We start from the raw sequence: 22,915 nt of genomic DNA, 5'->3' as shown, positions 1-22,915 counted from the left end.
TTGTTCTTTTCCTAAGGGTAATATGGTCATTATAAGTTTTATTATAACAAATTATTAATTAAAAAAATAAAATTAAATATTGTTGATAAGCAGACACTTTCATGACCATTTTTCCAAAATCACATTTCAACTTTCTTCATCTTTCTTTCAACCCAGTTGAATGTTGAATCGAAGGTTTGGTTATCTTCTTTGTTTAGAAGAAATGAGGGTTTGGTTAGAAAGAGGGTAGGTGGGAGACTGTCAAATCTCCATACCCTCTCTCTAAAATTCCATGTTTTAGAGCATTCACATCCAATCCATCAAATTATACATACATTCCACTAAAAAACAACTCCTATATCAATATATTTCCACTAAAAACAAATACTTTTTCTCTCTCCTTTCAATTAAATAATATTATCATTACATTTTTCTCTAACTTCCACTCACAACCACTTTCAAAATATATTAAAAATTATAACGAGTGAACAGTGTCCCCCCAAATATACAGATGAACAGTAACATTTTCTCTCTCCTCTACTCACAACCACTTTTTATACTCTTTATAATATAAAAACCCCTCCTCACATAATTTGATTGTTAGAATGTGAATGCTCTTAGAGCATTCACATCCATTCCACCATATTTTCACCCTAAATTACACTAAAAAACACTACATTTTCTCTCTCCTTTTCAATTAAATAATATTTTTTATACCTTTATCATTACATTTTTCTCTCTCCTTCACTCACAATCACTTTCAAAATATATTAAAAAATTATAGAGGGTGAACAGTGTCCCCCCAAATATACAGATGAACAGTAACATTTTCTCTCTCCTCCACTCACAACCACTTTTTATACTCTTTACATTATAAAAACTTCACACACACAATTTGATGGATTGGATGTGAATGCTCTTATTCTCTTAAAATATAATGATCCCTGATTTTCAAGGTATTTATCACCAAAATCTAAACAATTTATTATTCGTTGATTTGGATTCTTCAACTCCTTGATTTTTTTTCTTTTAAATATTATATCTTGTGTTGTTTCTGTAGATTTGGATTTCAGTGGAATCAATAAATCTATTTTGTTTTTGTGATTAAATTCAGATTTCTTTTCACAGTCACTGTGTGTAAGATATATATGCGTTTTTGAGAAGTTAGCTTTGTTGGTTTGGTGGGTGTGTGTTATTTATGAGTAAGAAACCTTCCCCTTTATGGAAATGAAATCACCTTTTTTACATCTCATCTCATCTCATATTATCTCACCATACCCCGAATAATAACACCATAGTGAATTATTGGTTCAAAAGGTGTTCCAGGAGGCAAAACCGACCCATGGACTAAGTTGTGGGTTTATTTGGAGTTGTAATTTTAAGATTTGGGTTAGTACAAGTCTGCGCAAACTGAAAAAAATAGGAAAATGCTCACCCGACCGACCACAATTCGTCTTGCAACCGAGGTTAAGGTTCGATTTTGATTTATGTTTCTCCTTATTTGTGGATCTACACGTTATCCTCGAATTTTTCTTTCTTCTAAGATTTCAGAGTCGGGTTATTAGCTTTTAATCTGTGGTTTGTTTTATCCCTGAACTTCCTGTTATAAAAAGGTAAAATGATTTTTTTGCGGGTGATTTTGTGTGCAAATTGATGGAGGGCAATGGAGGGGGTCAATTAGATGGGAAGGTGTTGCATACATTTCAAAAGAGTTTTGTCCAAGTTCAAAACATTTTGGATCAAAACAGGCTGTTCGATTCAACTGGAGAGAAAGAAAGATGAAGGAAGTTGAAATGTTGATGATTTTGGTAAAATGGTCATGAAAGTGTCTGCTTATCAACAATATTTAATTTTATTTTTTTAATTAATAATTTGTTATAATAAAACTTATAATGACCATATTGCCCCTGGGAAAAGGACAAAAACAAAGGATTTTATTTAAGAAATTTGAGTTGATTTTATTTTTGGATGAAAATGGCAATAAAATTGAAACCAAACGGACCCAGATTTAAAAAGTTTGAGTTTTGGACTAAAGTGGCAAAAGTGACCAAACCTCAGGGACCAAAATGGCAGTTTACTCATTTTTATTTTATATTTCATCTTTCCATCTTTTCCAAATCAACCCCTCAAGTTTGTCATTTATTCATAATTAACTTAATTTCCTATCCTTATTTGTTTTAACCAAGCATATAACTAGGTTTAATAACCTAGTTATTTCATTTCCTTCTTTTAAATGTGGTACATACTAGTAGGTGAATAATTCGAGTTTTTGGGGTGTTACAGTTGTGTGATCGATGTGATTTAATATAAGTAACGTATGTAACACCCAAAAGTGCTTAAAGCAAAAAGGGATCGAGTATACTCACATATAGTGTTTAACAAGTAAACATAGTCTTGGATTGAAGGGAGCGCTGAGAGGTTAGCCTGAACACAGTACGACAGTATAAGCGTTGAACGATGTGTAAAACGGTGTCGAGTGGAATAAGTGACGGATTGTCATCCGATCGGATGACCTTCTGGTCGGATGGCCATTCGGTCGGAGGGTGATCCGTTTGGGATGGACGTGTTTGTGTATTATGGAACTTTGAAGTTTTCGTTGTAGCATTTTAAAAACGGAGAAGTGTTTCTACAAATCAGGTCATCCGGATGGATGGCCGTCCAATCGGATGGCGATTCGCTTGAAACTAATCTTCCTTGAGTTTTTGTGAAAATGTTTAAGTGAAAAGGTCACAAGTCATCCGGTCGGACGGCAGTCCGTTCAGCAACCTGTTTGTTTTGAAAACTTGTAAAATTTGCTAAGTTTTGGAAAGTTTTGCGTTTGGACCGAGACGGTATGACTACATGTCAAACAACAGAAACCCCGTCAAGCCTAAGGTATCCGATCGGATGGGAACCACCCCGTCCGATCAGTAACTGTCGCAACCCCCGTCCCCTATTTACCCGGGAACGGGTGGCCGCAGCCAGTTTCAGTGGTATCGGTGTTTATCCGTTTGGCAGCGGAATTTACATCAGGACCGTAGTTAGGAAATATTTTATGAGAGTAAAATACCACACTTTTATAATATTAAACAAATGGGAAAATCCCAAGTTTCCATTACACATATTTTCATAGGGATAAACCCTACTTTATTTAAATAAAAACATCTTCTTTATTTAGGTAACTTTTATAGCCACTTTTCCAAGCCTTTTGATGTGTGTAAAATGCAACATATAAATCACATCAATTAAGGCATAAAACTAACCCTTTTAAGTACTAATGTTGGAAAAAGAGTGTTTTTGTCTTCCTTTTGTATTTTCAGGATGAAATGAGCTCAAAATCACAAAAGAAGCAAAAAGACAACTAATTCTAGCATAAATACAAGAAAAGGAACAAAAGTAGACTGCCCGGACCCTCAACGGCACCTCCCAAGGCAAAGAAGAGAAAACAGAGACTGAACACGCCCCGTGTCCAGCGAACACGGGGGCGTGCCCAGGAAGCAGCAGAAAAGACAAACCAGTAGAAGCTTCCATTGCCCACCACGGGGCCGTGTCCAGCGGGCACGGGGGCGTGGTGAAAGTACAGCAGGCGCATTAATTGTAATTGCGAATTACAATTAATGAAGAGAGAGAATGTCAGACGGGCACGGGGGCGTGTCCAGCGGACACGGGGCCGTGCCCAGCCTTCTGTTCAGCCTATAAATAGGGGTGCTTGGCTTCATTTCATTTCATCCCTTGGCACACCACCTCTCTCACACTTCATCCACCACCCACCACCACCATAACACCATCATCCACCACCATCATCCATTGTCCATCGTAGAGTGTGTGAGTCGTCTCGGGATCCAAGATTGATCGTAAGAGTTCTTGACAATCAAGGCCATGTTTGCCTAAGTCTCTTACATCACTTGGTGAAGACAAGTGTTTAGTATAATACTTTTTATTTTTAATCTTTTACACTTTTTATTTGGTTTTGTATTAATGACTTTAATAACTAGTTACTTATGTTGAAGGTGATCTTTCCTTATCGTTTGTCCGTGGTGTCTTGGCGTTATTTTACTGTCTATATAAAATAAAAGATTTTCACCATTCATATCTCCACGGTCTATATGGAGGTATGTTGGCTACCTGGTCGGGGGTTAAGGGAACGGTTTGGTAAGGGTCTTGCCCTTGTTCAGCGTTTAGAGGTCCTGCTTGGGACCTGGGTCAAATTTAGTAGGATCTCCTTCAATACCCATAGGTATTGGATGGCGGGGATCCAAACTCTTTGACCCCCTCATAAGTTAACTACTATTAATACTATAACCCGGCTATTTAGGACTGTATCCCTGCTGACTCAGACTACTTAGCCGAGGGTAACGTCACCGCCGAAAGCGGGGCCTACCACAATTTGCATTAATAACTTAATTCATTATCTTCCAATAATCCGACCCTTTAGGATTGTATCCTTGCTGACTCAAACTACTGGGTTGAGGGTAACGTCGCCTTCAAAAGAGGGGCCTACTACAATAACTAAGATAATCTCTTAAACAAGTGCAAAAGTGCGAAATTAATCAAAGGTTATACTAATACACGTGTCGGATCCAAGTGATTCATCTTGTCTATCTGTTTTTATTTTATTTTATTTTTCAGCATTTAGTTAGTTTTTATTTTTCTTAGTTTAAACATTTTTCTCACTTTTTGATTTGGTTAGACGTTGAGGATAAACCGGTACTAAAAGCTCTTGTGTCCTTGGACGACCTCGGTATCTTACCAACACTATACTACGTCCACGATGGGTGCACTTGCCCATATGTGTGTTTAGTGTTAGTAAATATCGTGTGTTATAAATTTAAAACTTGGCTAAAAGTGTAAAAGGGGCTTAAATATACATCTAAATTATATACACACTGACACACATCAAGTTTTTGGCGCCGTTGCCGGGGACACAAGGATTTTAAGAAAGTTAGGAATCAACGGTCTAATCATATTTTTATTTTTCTTTAATTTTTTAGGATTTTTTCTTAAATTTTCAGCTTCTGCAGAGCTCAGCACGGGGCCGTGCCTGGTCGGACACGGGCCGTGCCCAGCATCGTTACTGACAGTTTTTGTTTTCCAAGTTACAGAAGGCTGACCACGGGGCCGTGCCGGTGCAACACGGGGCCGTGTCCAACTTCCAGTAACTGGGATCTGGAAAACAATCACTGAAATTCCGACCACGGGCCGTGTTCACTCAACACGGGGCCGTGGTGAACCTTCTGACCAACATTCTTTTCTGTTTTTATTGCAGGACTTGGAACCCGACGCCAACCTCACGTAGTGTATGAGCTCCAGTTCCAATAAAGACATAAAAGAACCACTAGAAGAACCCGAACGCTTTCTCAGAAAAAGGTTAAAAGCCAAAAACTAAGAGAAGGTTTCGGGTAATCCACCTCCAATGGCGGACCAACGTACCCTTATGGATTATCTACGACCCACCGTAGGTAATCTAGGCGCCGCTATCAATGCTCCGAATGTCGAAGCCAATAACTTCGAACTTCGGCCACATTTGATACAAATGCTCCAAAACTCCGCAACCTTCCATGGGCTTGCGGACGAGGATCCCCATCTACATATAACTAATTTCTTGGAAATATGTGATACCTTTCGGATCAATGGAGCATCAAACGACGCCATCCGCCTCCGTATGTTTCCTTTCTCACTAAAAGACCGAGCGAAAGCTTGGCTCAACACCCTCCCAGCTGGATCGGTAAACACCTGGGATGAACTAGCCCAAAAATTTCTATATAAGTATTTCCCTCCTTCTAAAACTGCTAAGTTAATGGCTGAAATTAATACATATTCACAAGAGGACGGGGAATCCTTATATGAAACTTGGGAAAGGTTCAAGGAGCTATTACGCAAGTGTCCCCATCACGGCCTCGCAATATGGCAACAAGTATCCACTTTCTATAATGGATTGTTGCCACACACTAGGCAGACACTTGATTCTAGCTCCGGGGGACTTTTAGGTAATCGACGCCCACACGAAATATATAATCAAATTGAGGAAATTGCTCAAACCAATTTTCAGTGGCACACCCCCCGGGGAAATAAGTCTATCGCCCCGGGCGCCCATAAGGTCGATGAAAGCACTTCTTTACAAGCCCAAATCAAGGCTCTTTCTTCAAAGATAAAAAAATTGGAAATGACAAAAACAGTCTCGGTTATGGCTTGTGAAGGGTGTGGTGGGTCTCATGAAAATTGGAGTTGCATGAAAGAAACAGACGATCAACAAGAAATGGTAAACTACATTTATAATAGACCTAGGCCGTCGGGTCCCCCAACGGGGACTTACAACCAAGGATGGCGAAACCACTCAAACCTTGGTTGGAGGGAACCCGGCAATAGTAGTAACCAACAAACCCAACGAACAAACTTTCAGCAACCAAGAAATGAGTCACAAAATTTCACTCAACAACAAGGTGGACGAGAAAGGCTCGAAGATACTATATCTCGCCTCGTCTCTGACACTGATAAGAAAAACTCGGAAAGATTTCTACAATTAGAATCTAATTTTAGAAATCAACAAGCTAGCATTCAAAACATAGAAAAACAATTAAATCAAATAGCTCAAAACTTTTCCGAGAGACCACAAGGCGCATTACCCAGCAATACCGAAACAAACCCAAAGGCGCAAGTTCACCTCATCACACTACGAAACCGCACCGTAGGGCCTGCAGAAGTACCACCGCCAACGGAAGAAACAGTACCGACACCTCTGCAGGAGAAGAACTCTCCTCCACCACCAGAGCCGACCAAGGCTCCTCGAGTTCCCTACCCTGGTAGGTTAATTCGTCAAAAGACAAATGAGCAATTCGCAAAATTCGAAAGTCTGTTAAAACAATTGCACGTCAATATTCCTTTTATCGAAGTCCTAACCCAAATGCCCAAATACTCTAAATTCATGAGGGACTTCCTTACGCATAAGAGGAAAATTGAAAATTTGCAATTAGTTAATTTAGGCGAAGAATGCTCTGCCCTCGTGCTCAATAAACTTCCCCAAAAGAAAATCGATCCCGGAAGCTTCACGATTCCATGCTCAATAGGGGAATCGCCCGTTCGCAATGCCTTAGCCGACCTAGGAGCTAGCATTAACCTCATGCCCTCGTCAATGTTCAAAAGGCTCGGCTTGGGAACCACGAGCCCTACAAAAATGAGCATACAACTCGCTGATCGATCCGTCAAATTCCCACAACGTGTCATCGAGAATGTCTTAGTAAAGGTAAGCAGATTCGTTTATCCAGCTGACTTTGTCATACTCGATATGGAGGAAGACACCGAGGTCCCCCTTATACTAGGGAGACCCTTCCTTGCCACAGCACAAGCAGTGGTGGATATGAATGACGGGACACTCACCTTGAGGTATGGGGATGATGAAGTGAAATTCGGAGTTGGGAAGAGAATAGAAGATGACGACCCGGTCAATTACATGAAGGTTATTGATTCGAGCTTGGATGCTGCTCTCCGACGGTGTAACATGGGACGCCAAGCATCCCACTCAGAAAATATATAACCTCGAATCGGGTCTAGCCAAGGACCCTTATAAACGTGGCGCACCACGGAGGCATTCCGCGGAACTATCCTTAGTTTAGTTTAATCTTTTAGTCTTATTTTTCAGAATAAAACACACTCATGGTGGTAATGGATGAAAAAGGGAACGAGAAAAATGGAACCATGCACAAAGAACAGAGCAACCCGACACAATTCTCATCACAGAAGGCTCAACACGGGCCGTGCCCAACCAACACGCCCCCGTGCTGAGCCACCTGCAGGAAAACACTCAGTTCAGGTAACTGGACACGGGCCGTGTTCAGCGGACACGCCCCCGTGTCCAGGCTTCTGTTTCAATTCTCTAATTTTTGTTACTGGGACTTGACCACGGGGCCGTGCCCGGTCACCACAGGGCCGTGTCCAGGATGCCAGTAACATAAATCTTTGCTTTTTAACTTACTTTTACACATCCTAATCGACCAAAAACCTTATTTTTGGACACATTGAGGACAATGTGTAATTTAAGTGTGGGGGGGATACTAAAACCTTGAATTTTGCAAATCCTAAACACAAGCCTTACACAAAACTCTATTGGAACCGCTAAACACCCCAAATTTTTTCAAAAACTTTTTCATTTTTTTATTTACTTGTCTTAGTTTAAGTTGGGAATAACAAGTTCTAAAAAGGTTATATTTTTACAAGTTTACAACCGATAGCGTCGTGATAACAAAGAACCAACATAAGAAAATTATGAAACGGCATAACAAGTCTAGTTAAAAATTCGATTATATATACTTGATCACATTAAAAACCCATTCCCACAAAAGTGAGTTTTGAGCCTTTATTGAGCATAAAAATATACATATTTAGACTAAATGCTCATTTTTCGTTTCTTGTGTGAATAGCCGCTTGGTTCTTACAAATCTAGAACTTGCCACAACAATACATTCCCGGTCCTTACCAACTTAAACCCAAGTAAGTAAATGATGGAGGCATTAGGACTAACCATTTTTCTTTCAAAACCATTATTTTTCTTCTTTTTTTTTATCACCTACCCAAAATCCCCCTAGATAGCCCCTTTGAGCCTAAACCTTTCATTTCATTACCCTAAAACCCTTTTTACCCACCAAAAACCATTTTTTTTTATTTTTCACCCTTTATTTTAGTAACCAGCTCGGTTCTTCGTAAACTCGCCTTTTTATGTGATAAAAAAAACAATGATGAAGTCAGAAACAAACAAAAGCTATATAAAAGCTTGTTTGGAGAAATACTTCAAAATAAAAAGTCGCTAAAGACAAGGTATTTTACGAAAACCGACGCTTTTTACGATTTTCGCCCTTTTTACTAACCACTAACCCAACCACCCACCTTTAACCCAAGCCTAACCCTTCACCCCAAAAGTCCTCTTGATATTTACAAAGGTAAAAAGTTAAAAAGGAGGAGGATTGATTGCTTGGCAAGCCTATGGAAGGCGTAAGTTCCATGCCGCTCTCGAGTGATTCACTAAAAAAATACACCTTCGGCCGAGTGTTGAGTGATCCCCCGTGAGGTATGTGAACTTGTATATAAATGGAATTTTAATAACGCATGCTATGCCCAAATAAGTAATTTATCTTATGAAACATTCAAAATAAATCATAACGAATAGGATTGTAAATAAATAAAAATAAAACTTACAAAGACCTTGGATTCCCGACACTCTAGGACAAGCTAAAAACTTTCTCTTCTACCTATTCCATTTGGGAGTGTAAGCCACATTTAAAGAGTTTTGCTTGAGGACAAGCAAAAGTTCAAGTGTGGGGGTATTTGATGTGTGTAAAATGCAACATATAAATCACATCAATTAAGGCATAAAACTAACCCTTTTTAAGTACTAATGTTGGAAAAAGAGTGTTTTTGTCTTCCTTTTGTATTTTCAGGATGAAATGAGCTCAAAATCACAAAAGAAGCAAAAAGACAACTAATTCTAGCATAAATACAAGAAAAGGAACAAAAGTAGACTGCCCGGACCCTCAACGGCACCTCCCAAGGCAAAGAAGAGAAAACAGAGACTGAACACGCCCCGTGTCCAGCGAACACGGGGGCGTGCCCAGGAAGCAGCAGAAAAGACAAACCAGTAGAAGCTTCCATTGCCCACCACGGGGCCGTGTCCAGCGGGCACGGGGGCGTGGTGAAAGTACAGCAGGCGCATTAATTGTAATTGCGAATTACAATTAATGAAGATAGAGAATGTCAGACGGGCACGGGGGCGTGTCCAGCGGACACGGGGCCGTGCCCAGCCTTCTGTTCAGCCTATAAATAGGGGTGCTTGGCTTCATTCCATTTCATCCCTTGGCACACCACCTCTCTCACACTTCATCCACCACCCACCACCACCATAACACCATCATCCACCACCATCATCCATTGTCCATCGTAGAGTGTGTGAGTCGTCTCGGGATCCAAGATTGATCGTAAGAGTTCTTGACAATCAAGGCCATGTTTGCCTAAGTCTCTTACATCACTTGGTGAAGACAAGTGTTTAGTATAATACTTTTTATTTTTAATCTTTTACACTTTTTATTTGGTTTTGTATTAATGACTTTAATAACTAGTTACTTATGTTGAAGGTGATCTTTCCTTATCGTTTGTCCGTGGTGTCTTGGCGTTATTTTACTGTCTATATAAAATAAAAGATTTTCACCATTCATATCTCCACGGTCTATATGGAGGTATGTTGGCTACCTGGTCGGGGGTTAAGGGAACGGTTTGGTAAGGGTCTTGCCCTTGTTCAGCGTTTAGAGGTCCTGCTTGGGACCTGGGTCAAATTTAGTAGGATCTCCTTCAATACCCATAGGTATTGGATGGCGGGGATCCAAACTCTTTGACCCCCTCATAAGTTAACTACTATTAATACTATAACCCGGCTATTTAGGACTGTATCCCTGCTGACTCAGACTACTTAGCCGAGGGTAACGTCACCGCCGAAAGCGGGGCCTACCACAATTTGCATTAATAACTTAATTCATTATCTTCCAATAATCCGACCCTTTAGGATTGTATCCTTGCTGACTCAAACTACTAGGTTGAGGGTAACGTCGCCTTCAAAAGAGGGGCCTACTACAATAACTAAGATAATCTCTTAAACAAGTGCAAAAGTGCGAAAATAATCAAAGGTTATACTAATACACGTGTCGGATCCAAGTGATTCATCTTGTCTATCTGTTTTTATTTTATTTTATTTTTCAGCATTTAGTTAGTTTTTATTTTTCTTAGTTTAAACATTTTTCTCACTTTTTGATTTGGTTAGACGTTGAGGATAAACCGGTACTAAAAGCTCTTGTGTCCTTGGACGACCTCGGTATCTTACCAACACTATACTACGTCCACGATGGGTGCACTTGCCCATATGTGTGTTTAGTGTTAGTAAATATCGTGTTTTATAAATTTAAAACTTGGCTAAAAGTGTAAAAGGGGCTTAAATATACATCTAAATTATATACATACCGACACACATCACCTTTAGTGCATTGAGGTAAAACCGTATTACAGCATTGAGGGCGGTTGCGCAATTACATTTGTTTATTTTCTACTTTAATTACCACCCAACGGTACTGTCAACCCGACTTGTGGTCATGTTACTACTCACAATGTAGTAACAAATTTTGTATACAAAACCCCAACATACCGACGATATTGTAGAATACAAATACTCAATCACTGTTTAGTATAATGTAAATCATTTGAGGTTTTGTAAAAACAGTTTGCAAAAAGGAGGATTACTCACAAAAAGGATTTACAAAAAGAGGATAAACTCAAATTGATATCTTAGGGTTTTCCTTTGTGATTTCCTGGTGATTATCTATTAATTACAAAATGCACACGCGTTAGTATAATAACCCAATATTTACATTAGTAATACCCTCCTCGAGACAGAATTCTAACGATTACGTCGGGCAGAACCTCGATAGCCATTACGGAACCCTAGATCAATCGGGCAGCGTATCTAGTACGTAACCGGGGATTATGATACTTACAACGAGGCAGAACTTCGTTAATTAGGGGGTATTATGCCCGGGTATAGTTCCTACTATAGAGAAATTGAGAGAGAGATCGAAGAAATGAGCGAATGTAAACTAAAGGCCGATTGCATCTATTTATAGTGTCTGTTCGACACTTTGTCGCGCCCCGCGCAAACTTCAGCCAAGGGCTTTGCGGCTCGCAAGGCCAGCTGGGGTTGTCCCTAGCTTGTCCGACTAAAACCCTAGACCCAACATGTTGCTGCCACATGGCAGCTCAGGGTGTTGCCCTGACTTTGAGCTGTCGCAGCCCGTGTAAGACGAAGAAGGAGTCTTCGCGCCCCGCCAGGAACCATTAAAAATTGTTTTTATTTTATTTTTAACTGTATAAGATATTTTGGGCTCGGTTTTCGTATACGGGGTGCAATTTAAGACGTATAGGGGCACTCTAAACATATTAGGGGTGTCGGAAATAATTTTGGAGGGTTGTTATATCCTCCCCACCTTGTTTTAGAACTCGTCCTCGAGGTCTACTGAAATAGGTGCGGGTATTTCTTTTGCATCTCTGATTCAAGCTCCCAAGTGTATTCTGGTCCTCTCTTGGAATCCCATTTTACTTTGACCAGAACTAATCTCTTGTGTTTAAGATTCTTGACTTTTCTGTCTTCAATCTGTAGAGGTTTCTCAACAAACTTAAGCTTCTCATTTACCTCTATATCCTTAAGAGGTACTACTAATGATTCATCGGCTAAGCATTTCTTGAGATTAGATATATGAAATACATCATGTATTCCTACCATTTCCTCTGGCAGTTGTAGCTAATAGGCTACAGGTCCTATTCTTCTAATAATCTCAAAAGGTCCAACATACCTGGAGCTTAGCTTTCCCCTTTTAATGAATCTTACCACTCCTTTCCAAGGAGAGACTTTCAGTAACACCTTGTCTCCTACTTGAAATTCCAACGGCTTTCACCTGTTATCAGCATAACTTTTCTGTCGATCACGTGCTGCTTTCAGTCATTCCTTGACTTGAATGATTTTGTCCGTTGTCTCTTGCACTAATTCGGGTCCAGATAATTGCTTTTCTCCGATTTCTGCCTAACAGACTAGAGTTTGGCATTTCCGTCTGTAAAGTGCTTCGAATGGTGCAGCATTGATACTGGTATGATAGCTGTTATTGTATGAAAATTCTATCAATGTTAAGTGATCTTCCCAATTACCTCCGAAATCAATTACACAAGCTCTAAGCATATCTTCCATCGTCTGAATTGTCCTTTCACTTTGTCCGTCCATTTGAGGATGATAAGCAGTGCTTAGATTCAACTTGTTTCCCATTGCTTTTTGGAAGCTTGTCCAAAAATGAGAGGTAAACGGCTATCTCTATCAGAAACAATTGATAAAGGAATTCCATGCAATGAAACTATTTCATTTACATATAACTTAGCTAATTGTTCCATACTGAAAGTTTCTTTCATTGGTAGGAAATGAGCTGACTTAGTTAGCCTGTCTACAATCACCCAGATTGTATCATTACCTTTTCTTGTTTTGGGTAATTTGGTAACAAAATCCATTGTTATTAATTCTCACTTCCACACCGGCATTTCTAACTGCTGCAACAAACCTGAGGGTTTCTGATGTTGAGCTTTAACTTGTGAACAGGTTAAACATTTAGAAACATAAGTTGCTATGTCCTTTTTCATTCCTATCCGCCAGAAGTTCTTTCTTAAATCTTGATACATCTTGTCACTTCCAGGATGCATCGTATACTTAGACTTATGGGCTTCTTCTAATATACGGTGGCGTAGGTTTCCTAATTTAAGTATCCACATTCTTTTCTTATGGAATCTCCAAATTCCATATATTCCTTGTTCTAATTCCTTAATCATTCCTTTCAGTTTCTCAGTATCGTCCTTGATTACTGATTCTTGTGCCTTTCTAATCTGTTCATTTAAATCTACTTGTAGATTTAATTTAAGAGAACGCACTCTTTTTGGCTTTTCATGATATTTTCGACTCAAAGCATCAGCTACTACATTTGCCTTTCCTGCATGATACTGGATATTACAATCATAATCACTAAGTATTTCCATCCAGCGTCTTTGTCTCATATTCAACTCCTTTTTCCCGAAAACATACCTTAAACTCTTATGATCTGTGAAAATGGTAAACTTACTACCGTAAAGGTAATGTCTCCAAATTATAAGGGCAAAAATTATGGCTCTTAATTCCAAATCATGGGTTGAATAATTTTCTTCATGATTCTTAAGTTGTCTAGATGCATAGGCTATAACCTTTTGACGTTGCATCAATACACATCCATAACCTAACTTAGAAGCGTCACAATAGACTACAAAGTCTTCAGTTTCTTCTGGTAACGCTAGTATGGGTGCGTTGGTTAATCTTTACTTAAGAATTCTAAAGGCTTCTTCTTGTTTTGGTCCCCATTCAAACTTAACAGATTTACAGGTTAGCTTAGTTAAGGGAATGGCTATTCTAGAAAAATCTCGGATAAATCTTCTATAATAACCAGCTAATCCTAGGAAACTTCTAACCTCAGTTGGTGACTCAGGGGTTTTCCATTTGGTAATTGCCTCAATCTTTGTAGGATCCACATGAATTCCTTCATGATTGACTAAATGGCCAAGAAACTGTACTTCTTCTAACCAAAACTCACACTTCGAATATTTTGCATAAAGCTTTTCTTTTCTCAACACATTTAGGAGTAAATGCAGATGCTTTGCATGTTCCTCTTTGCTCTTAGAGTAAATAAGAATATCATCTATAAAGACAATTATGAATGTATCCAAATATGGCTTACATATTTGGTTCATCATGTCCATAAATGCGGCTGGGGCATTGGTTAAACCAAATGGCATGACATTAAATTCATAATGGCCCTACCTTGTTCTAAAAGCGGTCTTAGGAATGTCCTCTTCCTGTACCTTCAGTTGATGATATCCTGAGCGTAAATCGATTTTAGAGAAAAATCGAGCTCCTTGCAATTGATCAAACAAATCATCGATTCTTGGTAATGGATACCGATTTTTAATCGTGACTTTGTTCAATTCAGGGTAATCAATGCACATACGCATTGACCTGTCCTTCTTCTTGACAAAATATTGGTGCTCCCCAGGGTGATGAGCTTGGCTGTATGAATCCCTTCTCCAACAATTCGTCTAACTGTTTCTTTAATTCTTGCATTTCTACCGGTGTCAACCGGTAGGGTGCCTTGGCAATTGGTGTTGTTCCTGGTAGCAGATGAATTCGGAATTCGACTTCCCTGTCTGGCGGTAATCCTGGTAATTCTTCTGGAAATTGATGCGTGTCGAGTGTGATATATTTTTAGTTATATTTTAAGCCCTTTTCTAACACTTTGGTCAAGTTTTAAATTTATAAAACACGATATTCTACTAACACTAAACACACATATGGGCAAGTGCACCCATCGTGAGTGTAGTATAGCGTTGGTAAGATACCGAGGTCGTCCAAGGACACAAGAGCTTTTAATACCGGTTTATCCTCAACGTCCAATCAAATCAAAAATTTAGAAAAAGTTTTAAACATGAAAATAAAAACTAAAACTGCTGAAAATAAAAATAAAATAACATAAAGATAGACAAGATGAATCACTTGGATCTGACTCGTCTTTAGTGTAACCTTTGATGATTTCTGCACTTTTGCCCTTTTTAAGAGATTATCTTAGTTATAGTAGTAGGCCCCTCTTTTGAAGGTGACGTTACCCTCAACCTAGTAGTTTGAGTCAGCGAGGATACAATCCTAAAGGGTCGGAATGTTGAAAGATAATTAATTAAGTTATTAATGCATAATGTGGTAGGCTCCTCTTTTGAAGGTGACGTTACGCTCGGCTAAGTGGTTTGAGTCAGCAGGGATACAATCCCAAGTAGCCGGGTTAATGTATTAATAGTAGTTTACATATGAGGGGATCAAGTCATTCACACCCCCGCCATCCAATACCAGTGGGTATTGAAGGAGGTCCTAGTAAGCTTGACCCAGGTCCTTGCAGGATCTATACACTGAATAAGGCAAGAACCTTACCAAACCATTCCCTTAACCCCCGACCAGGTAGCCAACATATCTCTATATAGACCGTAGAGATATAAATGGTGTAAATCTTTTATTTTATATAGATAGTAAAATAATGCCAAGACACCACGGACAAATGATAAGGAAGTTTCACCTTCAACATAAGAAACTAGTTATTAAAGTCATTAATACAAAACCAAATAAAAAGTGCAAAAAGATTAAAAATCAAAAGTATTACACTAAATGCTTATCTTCACCAAGTGATATAAGAGACTTAGGCAAACATGGCCTTTGATTGTCAAGAACTCTTACTATCAATCTTGGATCCCAAGGCTACTACACACACTCTATGATGGATGATGGATGATGGATGATGGTGGTGGATGTGGGTTGTAGTGGTGGTGGAGTGTGGGTGAAGTGGGAGAGAGGTGGTTTTCCAAGGGATACCTTTGAAGTGAACCAAGCACCTCTATTCATAGCCTACACAGAAGCCCGGACACGGCCCCGTGTCCATTGACCACAGCCCCGTGTCCATCCTTATTCTCTTTCTTCATTAATTTCAATTTGTCTGCATTAGCTCCACACACCCCCGTATCCGCTGGGCACGACCCCGTGTGTAGAAGCGTATCTGTACTCTCAAGATTTGCTTGGATTCTGCGAATCTTAGACTTGACCACGGCCCGTGTTGAGCTGGGCACGCCCCCGTGTCGGGAATAGAAGCTTCTATAGCTTTGTCCTTTCTGCAGACACCTGGCCACGCCCCCGTTTCCGCTCGGCATGGGGCCGTGGTCAGCCTTCTGTTTTCTTGTTTTTGCTTGGGAAGATGCTGTCGAGGGGTCGGGCATGCCACGTTTGTTCCTTTTCTTGTATTTATGTTAGATTTTGCTGCATATTTGTTCCTTTTGTTCATTTACGCTCATTTAATCCTGAAAATACAAAAGGAAGACAAAAGCACACTTTTTCCAACATTTGTACTAAAAAGGGTTAGTTTTATGCCTCATTTGATGTAATTTATATGTTGCATTTTACACACATCAGAAATACATCTGGAAACTAAGATACTATTGGAATATCCTTCAGTTCCTTTCCTTTAGTGTTAATGATTATGGAAATCAAATACACTAACGATCCTTTTCTTACATAACTGGCTGTTTTCATCACAGAGATGAATTTCGTGGATCGAGACGGTTTATCTCCTTTAATTGTGATCTTTTCACCCTTTGGTTAATTTACTTGGATTAACTTTTGATCACATATAATACTGGCTTTATTGGCTATTAACCAATCCATTCCTAATACAACATCGAATCCTGCCAGATTCATTGGGTAAAGGTTTGCAATAAAACTTTGATTTTAAAACTCTATTCTTGTTCCCTGCAAGATTTCAGTAATCTTAATGGTTTCTCCATTTGCTGTCTCTACTAAACATTCTTGTGGGAGCTTAGTTAATGGTTGATTGAGAAGTTTGCAAAACGAAGTATTAATAAAACTTTGGTTTGCACCAGAGTCAAATAATACTTTAGCAAAAACATCATTAACTAAAAACGTACCGGTAATCATGTCCGGAATCATCTTGGCTTCTTCTGCAGTCAGAACAAATGGTCTAGCATTTTTGGTAGTCTTGTTGTTCATAGCTGGAGCTAATTTCGAACAGTGTGGCTTGATGTGACCTTTTTCTCCACAGTTGAAGCACACTCCATTACTGGGTTTCTTCCTACAATCTTCTTCCTTGTGTCCCGGTATCTTGCAGAAGTTGCAGTAAGTGGAGCATCTTCCTGAATGCTTCTTCTTGCAGGCCTTACAGTAAGGTGCAGAGGTAGATCCTATATTTTTCCCACGATTGGAATTTCCATAATGAAATTCCTGGGTAAGCCTTTGAGCTAGGTTCCTCCTCTGGTCCTCTTCTCACGTACGTACTAATTCATCAGTCAAGGTGTTTGCTAGTTCTACAGCTTCTTCTATAGTTTGAGGTCTAGCTGCCTTGACTACATGCCTAATCTCACTGATTAATCCCCATATGTATCGGGAGATTAATACTAGTTCTGGTGATGCAAGGGTTGGCACTATTCTAGCATATTCATAGAAAGTAGTAGTGTAACTCTTACTATCCACTCCAGTCATTCTAAGGTTTAAGAACTTATTTGCTATCTGTTCTTTTTCATTGGGAGGGCAGAATTTCCTTTCCACCATGTTCTTAAATTCCTCCCATTCCATATTGTAAACCCTGTCACTTCCCCTAGACTGGGGGATAGTGTTCCACCATTCTAAGGCTGAGTTCTTAAACAAATTGGAGGCAAACATTATCTTATCCTCTTCTGTGCATTTGCTTATTTTTATGACTGCCTCAGTCTTTTCTATCCAGCGTAGAGCTGCAATGGGTCCTTCATTGCCCGAGAATTCTATTGGTTTACAGGACCAGAATTCTTTATAAGAACAACCATAAGACATGGTTCTTCTTCTTTTAGGAATGGGCACTTGAAGTATTGGTCCATTGTTTACGTTGTATTCTGGTTCAGTAGGTCGTTTACTGCCATTATTACTTTTATTATCTGCTTCCTTAACCGTTTTGATAATATATGGCATTGCGTCTATAATTCCTTGTGCCACTATGTGTTGGATTGCACTATTATCCACTTGGTTTCCATTATTATTGTTGTTCTGGTTATCGTTATTCTGGTTTTCTTGGTTCACTTCGTTGTCCATCTGAATTTTAAACATTTGTCACATATAAATATTGTAGGATCGTTTGCACGACCAAGTGAGTCGTTCAGAAGAGATCTCGTCCAATACAAAAGGCGGAGACAGATGTATCGGAGTTATTTCAGCTGAATTGCACAGAAAATCACTTAAACTGTCTCTTGAATTGATATCAGATCGTTTTACAATGCTGGAGACACTTCGGCAGAGCTTCGCTACCGGAATCGAAAACATTACAAATGAAATCACCAAGGCACGTATTTATAGGCATCACCATTCCGCACGAAACGGTTCACACGAAATGGCTTCTCCATTTCGTACGAAATGGCCATTGCCTATTTCGTGCGAAATGGACATATTCCATTTCGTGCGAAATGGTCCATCCTACATGATTTCTCAATTTTCTCGTAACTCGTGCCCTGATCTATCTAATCTAATACAAGACTCGATACAAAACGAAGTCGACAGACATATGCACCAACAGACTCCCCTTGGATGTTGACGAAGTCTTCGGTGTCGAGTCTTCGGTATGTCACATCTTCAGTCTTTATCAGTCTTCAAGCTCTCTCCAAAATATTCTCCATTGTAAGCATCCTCAATCAATCTCTTTCTCTTTTTCTCTTCCAGAATCTTAACCTGTCTCTCTCTTCTCTTGATCAGATCTCTTGATTCCTTAAGTTCATCTGCATCAGCAGCTTGTGTGGACAATACAGTTCCAGAATCAGAAACTGGCTCTCACATCTTCAGACTCCCCCTTTCAATAAGCTGAGATCGTAGTCTGGAATTCACAATCTTCAAGCTTTTGGATCTAAAACCTGGCTCTTATAATTCTCACAGGTTCTAAGATCATAATCCTGGCTTTAACCTGCACAAACTCTATCTCAAAATAAATTTCAAAAATTTGACAATTTGACAAATTTATATATCACTTGCAGGTATCGCTTAATCATCAACAAACTTACTTTTGGGTAGATTTATTTATAACAATTTTATTTCAAAACAAACTCTCCCAAACCTGCTGTTCATCATATTTAGTACTCGGAATTTTGAAAATCAGCTTTTCAACATCAGTTGTCGAAAATCTTTTTGGATTTTTCAAAATTTATGCTAAAACACAATATTTTTGAATTTTTGTCTTTTTAATGAAATGCAGTAAAAAAAATATTTACAAATAATATTTTTGTGAGATTGTGTAAGAGGATCATATCAGTTTATGAGACAAATCACTAACACCGTTAAGCTTTAAACATTTTATGTTCTAAACGATTCACTTAGATTGTCAGTATACTGATCCACTTAAATTTTCACACAAAGTCCAATTGTTCCGAGATACGACATTAGTGTTTTAAGCATTTAAACTTATTCGCGTGTACCACGTCAGAATATACTCCCGTATCCAGACTTCTATATTCAGTCTTACAGGTGAATGTACACTAATGATATCTGTAAACGGGTAAATGCGAGACCATGAGAGCTCAGGTTAGAACTTTCGTTCAGACAAAGAGATGATGGCTCAACTTTAGGTGTGTCCCGTTTGGGGATCTTTTCTTCAACAGCACATGATTAGCATTTTTCAATGTTATATCATTTTTTATACTGAGGGTGGGCTTTAAGATTAAAGCTGTGCAAAGCATTATACGAGGACTAGGCTATTGCTCCCGCAAAATCAGAAGTCCTGGTATAATACCCCAGATATCATCACGCACAAAGACCTAGTATGTCAGAAATAGAAAATCTTTCAAACAAGATTTCGGGGATTACCCATATATCCGAGAGATGTTCCCCACGAAATAAGTAAGTATTGAATTTTATGTTTATATCTCGAAAACAATCTACTGAATGTGTAAAAACCTACTGGCATATCATCAGTGAGATCGTTTATCACATTTGACTTTCCAATTCTTTAGCGTGCTGTGATAGTCCACTGATGTACTATCATTTCCTCTTTTTCACAACAAAACTCATTTTTGAATTTTTCAATGTTTTTGGCTTTTTAGATTTTATCATGTTTTTGATTTTTTTTCAAATTTTCGAAATTTCAAAAAAAAATTTACTCCCCCTAAAATCAAAAATATGTTTCAATTTTTGATTTTCAAGGAAAAATTTGAAAACAAACTGTACAAATAAAGTGACAACTGTTGTGAATTGCTTCAAATCTCCATTCACTAGGCATAAACAATCAGAACTCCCCCTGTCAACAAACTATTTTCCCATTATGATTTCAAAACACTTAAGTTTGTTTTAATCAAAATGGTTTTTCCGGAAAATTAGTTTTGTTGATTTCTCAACCACTTGTAGATTAGGGGTTCAATTCATCACATTGTTCTATCAACCATTTGTATGAAAGTTGAATCAAGTTCAACTTAATGACCTTGATTAACCACTTGTAGGTGAAAACCATTTTCGGTTTTTCAAGAAAGATGCCGATTCATGCTCCACGATTACCAACTTGGGAGCTCCGGCAAGTCCAGAGTTTAGTCATGATAGGTTCTGTCCCAGTTACTAACCTGGGATGACCCATCTTCATCTGGTTTCTTCGTTTTCAATTCATAAAATTCCTTTACCCCTTTGACCTTCCCGTCAATCATTTTTCCAAAAATATTTTGAACTACGGGGTTAAAGGCTTTTTCAACATCAAATTCTCTCTTTTCAGAAAAGAATTGATTTGAAATTTCAATTTTTCCAATTTTTGATTTCAAATTTTTAGCCCACAATGGTGGAAAATTTGCATCATCCAATGGCAGAACTGAATTTTCACCTTTTATCACAACTTGTGGCTCCTCTGGCTTTGACAAGTCAGATTCATCGCTAGAAAATAGCTCTTCTGATTTTGACGGATCAGAATCATTGCCAGAACTGTCGTCTTCTTAACAACCCATCTTCGGTTGTTAAGCTTCACTTTCCTTTTGAAAACACTCTTTGAACACTCACCAACCTCAAATTTTGAATTTTTGAAAACAATAAATTGTTTGGTTGGTGGTTCATTTTCAACCATCTTTTCTTTCAATTTTTCAGAGACTCCCTGTTTTGTTTGGATTGCCTTTGGACAGTTCCTGGCAATGTGACCAACTGTTTTGCATTGAAAACAGGTTCTCGTCTCTTTCTTTTTCTGAGCAACTTCCTTCTTCATTCCCTCTTGCTTCTTAGCAAGGAATTCTTTGTTTGTCTGCTTCCTTAACAAATTTTCTTTTTCTTCATCAGATGTTATTTCGGAAACAAAAACAGTTTTTGGTTTATAAGTTTTCTCATTTTTATAATTTTTTGGTGGAATAAAACCTAATCCCTTCTTTTTGTAATTACCGTTACGGTTTGGTTTCTTTCGATAACCTGAACCAGAACTGTAACCCTTTTTCTTGTTTAATCTTTGTTGAACCCTTGAGGTGTAAGGTCTAGGTTTTTAAGCAAGATTTACATCTTTTATTTCAGAAATATTAATTTCTGTTAGTTTGAAAACCTTTTTGATCATTTCAATTTTTACACCTCTTATTGGAAATTCTTCATCAGAAAATAATTTGTCAGAAACATTCAAGGTATATGCTACTTTGAATGTTTCGTCATTCAAATTATTTTGTGATAACAAAAATTCTTTATTATAAACTCTTTTGTCCTATTTGACTTTTAGACTTGACGTGTCAGACTTTGTCTCTGACTTTGACTCCTCTGCTTCATCTTTATCTAACACCTGATCGACCACTTTCTTAATTAACTCGGACTCATGATTAGTGTCGGATGATGTGAAAGTGACATCAATGTTTTCTGGAAATTTATCTGAAGGCTCAGATTCCCACTGTAAGTTGGTTGCCTTTTTGACTCTTTCTGAATTTGGATTTCGTGGAGAATATCCATTTTCAAGCGGAGGTGGACACTTGTTGTAACTGACACTTTGTTTCTTACCAGAAATCTTCACTTCAGTATCTTCTTTTGTTTTGGAATTCTTCTCTTCAGATGCTTCTTTTTCAAACGCCTTCATGCTTTCAACTGTAGGGTAAATCCTGTCAATCACATAAGAAGAACATGAGTAACTTTTCAATAATTTGTTTACTCTCTCAGTTTCGATTCTCTGAGTTTTCAATTTCTGTTCAAGCTCAGCACACATCCCAATGTAATAATTGACCATTTCCTGCTTTATCATGTATGCTCCATTGAGTGTCTTCATGGTTGTAGCTTGTTCACTGCTTGACTCGTTGTATTGATTCATGGCTTTGTTTAAGACATCATATGATTCTTTCAACCTGTTCATGTTGTGAATCAATTCATTGTTGTGTTTTTTTATTGTTTCACAGTTTTCACAATACTCAGATATCTTTTCTGCATCAGCTTCCTTTTTAATCTCGAAAGCTGGAACTTCTTTAACCTTTATCACTCGGACCTCTTCTTCATCATCATGTTTACCTTTCATTCTTTCTGCATCTCTCTCGGCTTGAAATTTTTAAAGCTCTTTCATTCTGTCTGCCCAGTATGAATTATCATCATCACGATCATCTTGTTTTTCAACCTTCTTCTTTGCCATTTGAGACTTTTCAGCATCTCTCTCAGCTAGATATTTTAAGTGCTCTTTCATACTATCTGCCCAATACGAATTGCCATCATCGCTGTCTTTAACAACTTGAGCAACAAAAGCTTTAGCTTTTAAGATCTCTTCATCTGGACAATATTTATCCCAGCTAAAACCTTCTGGCAATCTTTCATCCTCTTGATTAACTAAATAAG

General features: G+C 38.5%; 1 non-coding gene across 1 annotated transcript; it reads right to left on the bottom strand.

The window, feature by feature from the left end:
- Positions 1 to 5,749: 5,749 nt before the first annotated feature.
- On the bottom strand, positions 5,750 to 5,856 carry LOC118485241. The gene has a single exon (XR_004875546.1). It is a non-coding gene; the product is annotated as a small nucleolar RNA R71 (small nucleolar RNA).
- Between the last annotated feature and the right edge of the window lie 17,059 nt (positions 5,857 to 22,915).

This window comes from Helianthus annuus, chromosome 12 (assembly GCF_002127325.2).
Source record: "Helianthus annuus cultivar XRQ/B chromosome 12, HanXRQr2.0-SUNRISE, whole genome shotgun sequence".
Lineage (NCBI taxonomy): Eukaryota > Viridiplantae > Streptophyta > Magnoliopsida > Asterales > Asteraceae > Helianthus > Helianthus annuus.
Note: the sequence above shows the minus strand (reverse complement) of the source record. Positions and strands in the feature narration are given on the sequence as shown.